Source organism: Xenopus laevis, chromosome 4S (assembly GCF_017654675.1).
Source record: "Xenopus laevis strain J_2021 chromosome 4S, Xenopus_laevis_v10.1, whole genome shotgun sequence".
Classification (NCBI taxonomy): domain Eukaryota; kingdom Metazoa; phylum Chordata; class Amphibia; order Anura; family Pipidae; genus Xenopus; species Xenopus laevis.
In genome coordinates, this window is record NC_054378.1 from 66,456,691 (window position 1) to 66,469,410 (window position 12,720).

Sequence of the window (12,720 nt, forward strand, 5' to 3'; positions counted from 1 at the left end):
TGGCGACTAATCGCAGCGACTTTTCTTCCCGAATGTCTCCCCTCACTCTGCGCCTGGATAAAATGAAAAGTCGCCGGCGCTAATCACACACGGCGATTCGTTTTCCGAAATCGCCCGAAGTTGCCTCACGAGGAAACTTCGGGCGACTTCGGAAAACGAATCGCCGCGTGTGATTAGCGCAGGCGATTTTTCATTTTAGCCAGGCGCAGAGCGAGGGGAGGCATTCGGGGAAGATTGGTCGTGGAAAGTCGCGCCGATTAGTCGCCCAGTGTGTCCCTACCCTAAGGAGCTAAACACACATATATATATATATATACATATATATATATATAGATAGATATATATATATATATATATATATATATATATAGATAGATATATATATATATATATATATATATATATTCACTGTATATTGGCATTCACCACTCCTAACAGCAAAGGCAGAGTGCTCACCAAAAATCATATAGTCCAATTGCAGAAAGCACTCACGGCACACGGTTTTGATAAAAAAAGTGAGCAGTGTTTATTCCATTTCCATATCTAAGCGTTTCGATTCACACGGGACCGTTTTATATATATATATATATATATATATATATATATATATATGATATAATGAAACAGTAAGTATACTACACAACAATTTCCATTAGTTATGCTTGCACGTTATGCTGTATGGATTTTCTCTGAAATCTACAGCACATTTGATATTTAGTTAACTTTCTGTTCACAGCATTACTGCTGTGCTTATTTGTAGTTATACACAGGTATATACACAGGACTTGGATTCACATACTGCTTACATTTGCTGCATTAATCTCCTTAGACAGCTACAGCAGTAGTACCACTAGAGTTAGCAATATATATATATATTTTATGCACTGTACAGCGCTGCGGCTCCTTAACAGCGCTTTACAAATAATATATACTTACATACAAAACCAGCCCCAATACATGCATTATGCACAAATCCTAAAGTCATAATCTTTTTCCAGAATTTTTATTTCTCCAAGTGTTAGTCAGTTTCTTTAATCCTTTAACATATCAAAATCTTATTTCATTTTTAAAATGTATTGCAACTGATAAAACTGGATGGGAATAGACATCTGCCATCCATAACTGTGAATATATATATATATATATATATATATATATATATAAAAGTATACATGGGGGAGACAAATCACATAATAAATATATACAGAATCATAGGACAAAGAGCTTAAGTGCTATGTGGTTAGAGACATAGTGGGAAGGAGGTCCCTGTCCCATAGAGCTTACAGTCTAAGTGGATGGGAGGCTAACATACAGGTACAAATTGGAGATGAAAAAGTGCACAAGGTAAGGCATAGTCAGTAGGGATAGGACTAGGCTAATGTTCTAGTCGTCCAAAAGGTATTAGATTACCCAATGTGATCTGTCAACTTGGCCTGACTGCTGCCTATGAACTGGTCCCTAAGGTATCAGTGAGAGAATGTCTCACTACTGGTTTTGGCAAGGCATTTACTACTCTGTACTGAGGTTTAGTATTTGTCTAGGTTAATTTTTATTAAGATTCAACAAGGGAAACAAAAGAATTAAGGAAGGGAGGGGTACACTGCCATTCTGCACATCACTTTACATTACCAATAAAAGGATACAATAACTAATGCTAGAGCTTGTTCTAGTTTTGGCTAACTTAATGTAAGTTATTCTACCCATGGTCTCCATCTTCTGAAATATATTTTGGTTTCCCAAGGGCTTCTTAAGCGAATTTGACCAAGGTAAACATCTTATCTATGTATTCCAACCCTCTGGTTTTTGGTAGAGAAACAGGGCATAGCCAATAAAAAAACTAGGATTTTCTTGGGGAAATACATAATAGGGAGTATGTGGTTGAACATGTCTAAACCAAATACCAGAAGAAGCAATAGCATATTACATCTAAATTGTAAATAGGAATCATTTAATAAGGGAAAAGTAGTGGTTTCACCTGTGCCATCTTTAGGGCAGCCCACCAGGCACAGCAGGTGCCAACATACAAGGCGAAGAAGTGGCTGTCAAGTTCATAAGGGGTCAGTTGTTTAGTGCTACCAAAGAGTTCACATAGAATAAATCTCGGTCAACTAACCAAGTCAAGTCATAAGATAAATAAAGAAACTCAGGTGTTCCCCTCTTGCAAAGGCAGTTTGGACTGTCTTAAAACAGTATAAGCTACCATTTGTTATTAATATTAATTAGAAATAAGTCTATAGTGCATTCCTGTTGAATCCTCTATGCATTAATGCAAACATAATAAATACAGCATAAATATTATGTTTGTTATAAACGTAAAGATAAACTTAATAGCCCTTATGGTGTCTGAACTCCATTCTTGAAACTAAATCTCTTATAATGGAGATGAACTTTAATCTAACAATGAACTTACAAATCTGATTTTATTGCATAGCAAACAACAGTGCTAAATTTATTATATTTACTTTTTACAGACAACCAAGACCTTGATATTAGGCAAAAGAGTTCAAAAGACTCGCTAGTGCTTATAAAAGCTTCTATCTTTAAAAATAACAACTCAGAACTACAATAATATAAGGGATGCATGTTATCAAACTAGAGGAAAAAATTTGGCATACTCTTCTCTCCTCCAGCTACAGCATTTTACAGAGCCTTTCTGATTCTGATGAACTGACTGAAAAATTAAATATCAGACAAGCAGACAAGCAGACAAAGTGCATAGTTGTAGCAAGCAGCAGACTAATATCACAGTTAGAACATCTTTTAGTTAAAATGAGGTTTACCTTGAAAATGTTAAAGGAACAGTTCATAAAATAAAAATGTTTTTAATATAGTTAGTTAGGCAAAAATGTAATGTAAAAAGGCTGGAGTGACTGGATGTGTAACATTATAGCCAGAACACTACTTCCTGCTTTTCAGCTCTATAACTCTGAGCTAGTCAGCGACTTGAAGGGGGGCCACGTGGTACATTTCTGTTCAGTGAGTTTGTAATTGATCCTCAGCATTCAGCTCAGATTCAAAAGCAACAGATATGACCCATGTGGCCCCCCTCAAGTCTCTGACAAAAATAAATAATGTTCCCTTTTTTACCCACACACCATGTCTCATGCCTACACGACTAGAAACATTCTCGATTAATACATTTAGGCTAGATAAATCATGAACGTTCTTAAAAATGAAATATGATCTACTTTCAAGTACAAAAATAGTTCACTGGGATCATGAAGATGTATCACAGAAAGGCTGAATCATAACCGTTGCATAGGCTTTTTATAGATTGATATGGGCACCACTAAAATTTAGAATTAGCATTGAGATAATCGATGTACAATTTTATTCAATATTTCCTTCAGTATGTGACAATAAAGATGGAAACATATGTGACAAATCTTGGATTATCTCTATAATAAAACTGACAAAGCATTCAAAATAGCCCTCTGCTGACTCTCCATCAGCCACAGCTTGGGTTAAAACATTACTTTAGTTCTGGGCAAGTGAAAATCATATCTAAAATATGGATAGGAACATTTTAGAGCTTGCTTATCCATGTGGTCAAAAATTATTTTAGTGTCAATACACATTTTTAATTTACTAGACATTAAACCTATTGTGACTGCTAAATGCTATAGATGAGCATAAGTGATTGCTATTTAACTTAATGTACATGGCAAAAGACTAAAATAAATCTGTAGGTGAAAACTAAAGGAAGACATTCTTAACAGAGGCACGAGTATGTAATGCACGCATAAATTGATATATTTTCAAGACAACTTGAACTGTGAAATGAAGTAATGAACATTAGAAAAGGTCCTGTCAGCTGGAATCACTGCTCAGCAAAGTCAGCAATTTCTCCCTAAACCTTATTATGGCGAAGCTTTTGAAAGTCTCATCTTTGCACTCTCTTCCTCTCAAAAAAAATAAATAAACTGATTTGACCTCAGCGTTGCCTGTCATTGCCAGACTAAACCCCCATAAAGTGCCTTTTTCCACAGAAAAGAAGAGGGATAATGTAGCCGAACATCTGTTGAAGATAACAGCATTTACAGTCCACCTTTACTCTTCATTTTTTCCCCTATACAAAACTTTAGTTAAAATTTCTAATTATAAAATCTATAACAATTCTGGTACAAACTGCACAAAAAGTTTTCCAATATGGAGATTAATCACAAGGCTTGTGTTTCCCATACAAAAGTGTGTGAAAATTTAATGGAGAAGAAATAAGCACAACTACATAAACTACAATTATTTCATCTATAGGAAAAACATCATTTTCTATTTAAATGGGACAGTCATGATCAGGGGTGGAATGTTAGTGGGATTTTGGGGGTGTTACTGCCCATGACCCAGAAAGTAGGGGGTGCGAGTTCAAATCTTTGTTATTTACATTCTGATATGCTTAGAGTTTTTGCAGTACTCATTTGTCACTAGATAGGAAAAGTCTTGAACACAGTGCTTTTCATTCACTTTAAATTGGGGGTGAGTTGTAGCATTGTGACTCCCTTCCTTGGAGTGATAAATTAGAGGTGTGACAAATCCGCCTTATTGTTAATGGAAGCCATTTACAGCAAAACCGATTTCTTGCATTATGAAATAAAATGTAGTTCAAAGTAACTTTCCAACATATATTCACTGCAAAATGTAACGTTTTTTTGTAAATGTAATTGCAGGTAACAGCAATGTTTGTTTATTCCTTCCTACAAACAAAGTTAACTAGAGTCAGTAGGTGTTCAGTACATCTGTTAATAAGGTCTGGTAGGTCTGTTTATTTATGTCTTCTATATAGAATAAAAGTTTTTATCACCTTATAGTGTTTCATAAATCTTAAAATGTATTTGGTGCAATACGCTTTATCAAATCTTGTTTACACAATTTAATAGCTAAATATGGATTTCTATAGAGAAAGCAGAATGGTATTACAAAGCTCAGTCCTGTAAATAATTTGTTTTACCTACAGAATGCATTTAAATCAATCAGCCCCAAGAGACCTATTGACAGGACTGTAGTTGTCTCACAGCACACATTACTAGGTAAAGTGCCTTGACAAAATGTCTCTTACAATAATGATATCATATATCAGAAAAGACTTTCTGTGTTAAGTTGTGCTTCATGACTATTACAACATTCAGAGGGACAGTGTATGTTTTATTGCATTACAGATTTATCTGGCCCGGATTAGCAAAGAGGTTCTGCTAAATGTCACTCCAGCTGACAGCTCTGTGACTGCACATTCAGGCTTACCAGCTTAATTAGTGAAAACCCTACTGTTTTCTTAACTCTCACCATATCGTGCAAAATATTTTTAATGGGATATCTTATCTTGTGGTATGACTAACATGCTATGCATAATTTCCTAAGTCTAGGTTATGCAAACAAAATTTAAAGGTTTTACTTTTGCTCAGTCTCTAAATGGGTTTTTAGAGAACACTTGATTTTGGTGAGGAGGGAAGATAAAATAATTTGTGTGGGGGAGAAAAGATTGAATGTAAGCAGCCATAGACAGAAAATATAACATGTAATTTCTCATGCTTTGTTCAAATACAATTATTAGTTTTCCTTATGTATGCTCAATTTCCAGTGGGACAAGAGCAGATTGTTAGCTCTAAAGGGCTCATCGCAACTGTGTGCTGAAACACCTAGAACATAAATGATAAGTAAACCTTTAAAAACTCTGAACGTAAAATTGCACAGGGTGCTATTCCAAGTTCTTTTGCCATTATTATTTTTACATGAATTCTTTATTCTTCCATTTTCAGAGCTGTTAAAGTTTTTATTGACTGCCAATATAATGCATTTTGGAACAATTACACCACCTGCTGGTCAGTCCTGTAATTCTACAGTCAATGACAGTCAAAAAGAGATTTACAGTTCTTTCAAAAATAGAACTGTTCTGATCTTGCTCTGCTCAGGAAAGAGATCAGAAGCCTCAGATACCCTTTCCCGTCTCCTTCCTGAGCAGAGCACATTTATGTTTTCTTTGTGAAGGTATCTCTTTTTGACTGTATTTGACTTCAAGTTACAGGACCGACCAGCAGGTGGCAAACTTGTTACTAAATTAACTATATTGGCTGTTAATAAAAACTTAAATAGCTCTGAAACTGAAAAAAAACAGTTCATGTAAATTGAGAAAGTGTTGTAAAGGCACCTTGAGCCATTTTACATAATGTTTTCATGTTTACTTATCCTTTAAGTAGATATTTTCACTGTTTAATTTATAGCTATACCCCTGTTTGTGTGTATGCCTTCTAAAGCACTGCATATATTTGTAGTGCTATATAAATAAATACACACAGATGAATAAAAAGTATCAGGAAAATAATAACATTTTAAGTTCTAATAATGATTAGATTAAATTCTCTATAAAAATGTGCCTATATTTTTTCCCTATACAATAGTAGTAGGGAAAATCAGCATGGAAAGAGAAATGCTGATGATGAGATATAAAAGTGTCCGTTCTATATTTATTATGGTATTTCACCAGTCTAAACCTGGCTAAAATATAATTTTGTGCTGTTAGTGAATTGTAGAATTTTCAATGGAGAAACTTCACTTTTAGAAGAGAGGTGACGTTCTGCCAATGCAAAGAGAATATTCACCACTGTAAAGTTAATTCTACAAAATTTGGAGTATTCTCCTTTTAATACTGGCTATGTAGAGGGAAGTCTTCATTTTTGGTGAAATTACTCCAAATTTTTATTTTTACCCTTTAGTAAACATGCCCTAAGTAAGAACCTCGCCATAGATAGCAGTATCAAACAAGCTACGATGGGTGGCATTATGGGCAATTTTTTTAAATAAGAAATTTGGTTATCTTAGTGCAAGGAGCGAAATTGATCTCTCTGTATGAGCAATACATCCCCGATCTGTAGAAAAGCCAAGCTTATCAGGAGCACCACTGAAAACTCTATTGTATACTTTGTTGCCAATTTGCACTGTTTAAATGATTCCAGAGAGTGATGTGATGCTTTGTGCTGTATGAAGAAGAAAATACAAATTCTGACCTGCTGCCTCACAGAAATAGTGTCCCTTTCTCATAAGGGGGTGCTAACCGTACATCCTTACCTAACATAATTTCCTAACAATAGTTATATATAACCTAGCATAAACAATAGATAAAAACCTTTAACCGCTCCAGTGGAAGAAACTACCCTTCTGTGTGTATTGTGTGAATGTTATAGGGAAATTAGATAGTATGCTCTGCTGCACCAGGGACCAAAATAAATCACTATTATTTTCAACTGTTGGCATTAAGTTAAAAATTGTCAAATTATATATCAGTGATGTCTACAACAATCACATCAGTCATTGCCACAGTGGAACATACCTAAGGTCCCAATTACATGCTATCGTCAATATTTATTGAGATCCAATTAACCTTCTGTATGATTTTTATTATATGAGGATAATTGAATACTCAGAGGAAGCATGTGCAGTTACAGGGAAAACATACAAATTACTGCCCTAGCTGCAATATACCAAGAACTCGACAGCAATGCTTATTATTAATAGGGATGTAGCGAACGTCGGAAAAAAAGTTCGCGAACATATTCGCGAACTTGCGCAAAAATGCGAGCGGTTCGCGAACGGTTCGCGAACCCCATAGACTTCAATGGGAAGGCGAACTTTAACATCTAGAAAAGACATTTCTGGCCAGAAAAATGATTTTAAAGTTGTTTAAAGGGTGCAACGACCTGGACAGTGGCATGCCAGAGGGGGATCAAGGGCAAAAATGTATCTGAAAAATCTGCCTGTGTGTGCTTGGAAGAGATAGTGTAGGGGGAGAGCTGTTAGTGATTTCAGGGACAGATGATAGTAAGTTTGCTGGCTAGTAATCTGCTTGATACTGCTCTGTATTGGAGGGACAGAAGTCTGCAGGGATTTGAGGGACATTTTAGCTTAGGTAGCTTTGCTGGCTAGTAATCTACTGTTCTCTTTAAACAACTGCCATACGTTGACCTTGTAGGCATTGTTTGCCCAGTTTTTTTGGACGCAGCCACTGAAGCACAGTTGCCAGAAAAAATATGCCATATAAATGCTGAAAATAGTCATTTTTCGCCATACGTTGACCTTGTAGACATTGTTTGCCCAGTTTTTTTGGACGCAGCCACTGAAGCACAGTTGCCAGAAAAAATATGCCATATAAATGCTGAAAATAGTCATTTTTTGCCATACGTTGACCTTGTAGGCATTGTTTGCCCAGTTTTTTTGGTCGCAGCCACTGAAGCACAGTTGCCAGAAAAAATATGCCATATAAATGCTGAAAATAGTAATTTTTTGCCATATACGTTGAGTCAACGTATGGCAAAAAATGACTATTTTCAGCATTTATATGGCATATTTTTTCTGGCCTCTGTGCTTCAGTGGCTGCGGCCAAAAAAACTGGGCAAATAATGCCTAAAAGGTCAACTTATACACTACTACAGCGGTAGTAAAATAAAAAAAAGTAAAATAAAAAAAAATGAATATTAAAAAAAAAAAATTAAAGTTGGTGCTGCTGAACTACTAGGAGCAGCAGATTAGCACACCAGTCCCACTCCCCAACACTGCTAGACTAATAGCACTGGGCTCTTATAGTAGTAGTAGTAGTAGTAGTAGTAAAACAACAAAAAAATAAATAAAAGCAGTCCTTACAAGGACTACTGTTATTGCAGCAGTCAGCAGATGAGATCAGAAGCAGGACAGCTGCCCACTGCAGCTACATACAGAGCACTGCAGTAGAAGGTAGATTACTAGCCAGCAAAGCTACCTAAGCTTAAATGTCCCTCAAACCCCTGCAGACTTCTGTCCCTCCAATAACAGAGCAGTATCAAAACGATTACTAGCCAGCAAACTTTCAACTGTCCCTGAAATCACTAACAGGCAGCAGCTCTCTCCCTACACTATCTCTTCAGCACACACAGGCAGAGTGAAAAAACGCTGCAGGGCTTCGGTTTTTATAGGGAAGGGGAGTGGTCCAGGGGAGAGCTTCCTGATTGGCTACCATGTACCTGCTGGTCTGGGGTGAGAGGGCAAAAAAAAGCGCCAACAATGACGAACCCAAAATGGCGAACGTCGCGCGACGTTCGCGAACTTCCGGCGAGCGCGAACACCCGATGTTCGCGCGAACAAGTTCGCCGGCGAACAGTTCGCGACATCTCTAATTATTAACATTTATTTATATAGCGCCAGCATATTTCGCAGCGCTGTATCATGCTCACCACTGTCACCACATGTATAGCTGGCATATATAGAGATAACATTAATATTACAATATATAGTTTAAATACATCCCAGTGGATGTTGCATAACATAAATGTTTCTTTGTATTTTAGAAGCACCTCCACACACTATAAGCAACTGCAAAATGTACTGATAAAAGAAGGCATGGTTTCATGTTCACGTGGGACTAGAGTTGTAACCTCAACTTTTATGTTGATAACCAAGGATATTGTGTGCCACCAGGTAGAGTCATTTGTTCCCAGGACTTTGAAACAAATGGCTTTTTCATGAACAGTTTCCATCTGGTTTTCTTTTGTACAATCTGCTTGAAAATAAGTGCTTTGTTTGCTTTCCTGTAGGGCTGCAAGCTGTTGCTGTGGCCTTGTGTATGGAGACTAGGTGGTACATGAGAAAGGGCTGTTCAGAAGGTAAACCTCAACAGGTATATTCAAACCTTTTCTTCCTTCATTCTATACAGCCTCCTAATTTACACCAACCTTTTCAGAAATCCAGAGCAGCTTCGCTTTCTGTTTATTTATCCAGGTGCAGCATGTGTTTTGGTGAGGTCATGTTAATATTCAATTACACAGCTGGCTTTGCTTGAACATTTCAGGGCATGGCCCCTCCCTGACATTTTCCTTCTGTAAATACTTTTAGCCTTGTATGCCCATTCTTCAGCTTATCCCTTCACTGACACACATACTCTCGGTTTCATGAAGAGTTATGGATGGATGACAAAGATTAATGTTGAACACAAAATCTACTTACTCAACATTACATCTATGCCCTGACTTTAAATGTGACATGCAAGAACCTTGCATTTAAAGCAGAGATCATTTTTGTGAGACATATTTCTCTAACATTTATACACATTTATTTGCTTGCTATAAGTCCATCAAATACATGACCAGAAAAAAAGGCATTTGCAGACAGAAACATAAAAGAAAATGTAGTAATGGACAGCTTTTCCAATGGAAGGTCTTAACAGTAACAACTTTATATAAGAGTAAATATAAACTTTGGTGGCATATTTCAGAAGATAATGCATATGAAGCTTTTCATTCATCCAGATCATAATACACAGTATTTAGTAGTAGTCAAAAGTAATTGGACTTGCTGTATAGCCTTGAAAAGTTTGAGAATGAGCAGTGAAATGTTGTAGGTTACTTAGTTAGTCCAGACATTTTATATGCTGTAACAAGATATAACTGGGTCCCACAGCAAATTATTTTTCAAACCCCCAAAATGTCTAGAGGTTGACTTGTTTTATCAATATTTATTGAATTTTTAATGAATTAGGGCCTCATGGGGTCCCTATACCTCCTGGGCCCCCTGTAGTTACGCCCCAGTCTGCCACTATTAAATACTCATAATGCCATAACAATAGTTCATATATGAAAGCAACATAAAGAAATTGTAATACGGTAAAATTAAATTAGTGTAAAACATATCTCATGGTTTAGCGAAACGGTGCAAATTCGCCCATCACTAGTGTTCATTTACTACAAACCAGAGGGAAGGGGTGCATGACCACTTCTTTGCCAGGTCTACACCTCCTGCTGGACAAAGTCCAGAGATAGAAGCCTATTTAGCAACTTGTGAATTTTAGAGTACTTTTTAATTTGAAATGTTATCTGACTTGTATGTTATTGTGAGTTATTTATTAAAAAAATAAAATCTTATACTGAATAAAACTGTGAAGAAAAACTTAAAATAATCAAATTCACCTCCTGGTCATTTTCAATGGGTCTACAAATGCTCAAAAAATGTATAACATTAAAACTTAGGATAGCGCCCAAGCTTTTATGAAAGGGCACAAAGGATTCGGGGATTCGGCTGAATCCCACATAGTAGATGTGGTGCATCTCTAATAGAGATATACACACACACACACGTAATGTGGCACTTTGTAATCTGGAGTTTGCATGTTTCTTCCAAATTTGTGTTTATCACTGTGCTTCAAGTTGTTGGCTTCTAAAATAAGCCTAGTGATGAATTCCTCTACAGATGTCTGCAGAACTTGTAACTGCTATATGAATAAACAATTTAACATTATTAGGGATGTCCAATCTGTAGCTATCCAATGCAGCTAAAATACAACCTAGTTCTTCCCATCACTGAAATTAGTTGTCTGGATGCTCACTGAAAATAACTTTCTCATGACAAAAAAAACACCAGTTTATATCATCCAAGATAAGAGCTTTTTTTCTTAGTTAAAAAAATAATATTCTAACAGATAAGTCTGTTAGCAGAAAGCCATAACAGTAGGCCAGTGTGATGTTAAGTAATATAGTAATTGGAAATCATAGCTAGAGAAACACAATTAACTTCATGTGTCTTTATAATTGGATGTAGAGCACTTAAGGCACTCAAATGTAATATAATACATGAAGTGTTGTCAGTATTAAGAAACACACGTAATGATACATATGAATATATTTTTGCCTGGATATTGTATTTCTTTGTTGATGGCCCTTACACGGAAATCCAGTAAGCAAACCCACCAGAGGCCAAAGTTGTAAATACAAAAAAACATTATGGTGCAGATTTACTATATGGCAAAAATCCCCAACATCCGCTTCGCACCCAGGGCAACACTTGATCAGGCGAAAATTCACTGGAACAATGCCAATTTACTAAAATGCGAAGTTTCGTCCTGGCCAACGGACGCTGGCGAATTATCGCTAGCGTTACTTCGCCAATGTGAGCAAATCAAAGCGAAGAAGAGCTAGCATTCATTTTTGCCTAACGCATATTCTCTTGCGCTCAGGTTAATTTGCATACGGCGGGAAATTGAAAGTTGAATAGACATCTTTATGTTATCTATTGCAGCAAAAATTCCATTTCCACTGTGAATTACACAAGTCCAGGGAACCTTAATAAAGACAATAGAGTTGTTATAATGCCCTACACATGAGCCCACTGTATAGTAAATGTTCTATATGTTTGAAAATGTATGGGGGAACACGGTTACACAAAAATATTTGTTTTGGACTTTTGCAGCCTATCACTCTGAAAAAAGGAAAAGACGCCAGCGTTTTTTTAAACGTAAATGCTTTTTCCACTCACTGAATATGATGCAAGTAACAGAAGACTGAGGATCTATGCACTCCACTCAGCTGCGATGGCAAGTCTGGCAGAAGAAGTAACGATCAGTTAAATCCGCATTTTAGTGAATTTCAGAGTAACGTCCATTCACCAGAGCAAAAAGTTGCCTGGCAAGTGCGGATGACCGATAGCATCTATCTCTTTCGCTAGCGAAGTGATGCCTGCGCTCATTAGTAAATTGGCGAAGACCCTGCGGCGGTAACACTGGCGTTAGTCACTTCGCCCTTTAATAAATCTGCCTCTATGACTTTTAAAGACGTAGAAATCTACTTTTCCACTTATTTAAAACCACAGATTTCTAGGGATTAAAACAGCTTGCAAACAAATGCTATTTACTAGGTTCCCTCAAGAGCATTTTTGATATGTTTTATCGTAAAGCAGTATTCGCAAGGCACTGAAAGAAATGTGTCAAAACAGCTT

At 36.5% G+C, this 12,720-nt stretch overlaps 1 protein-coding gene across 12 annotated transcripts in view; it reads right to left on the reverse strand.

Moving 5' to 3' along the window:
• The window catches only part of LOC108715533 (nuclear factor 1 A-type), a 222,718-nt gene that overhangs the window by 53,654 nt on the left and 156,344 nt on the right, over positions 1-12,720 (reverse strand). The window lies entirely within an intron of this gene.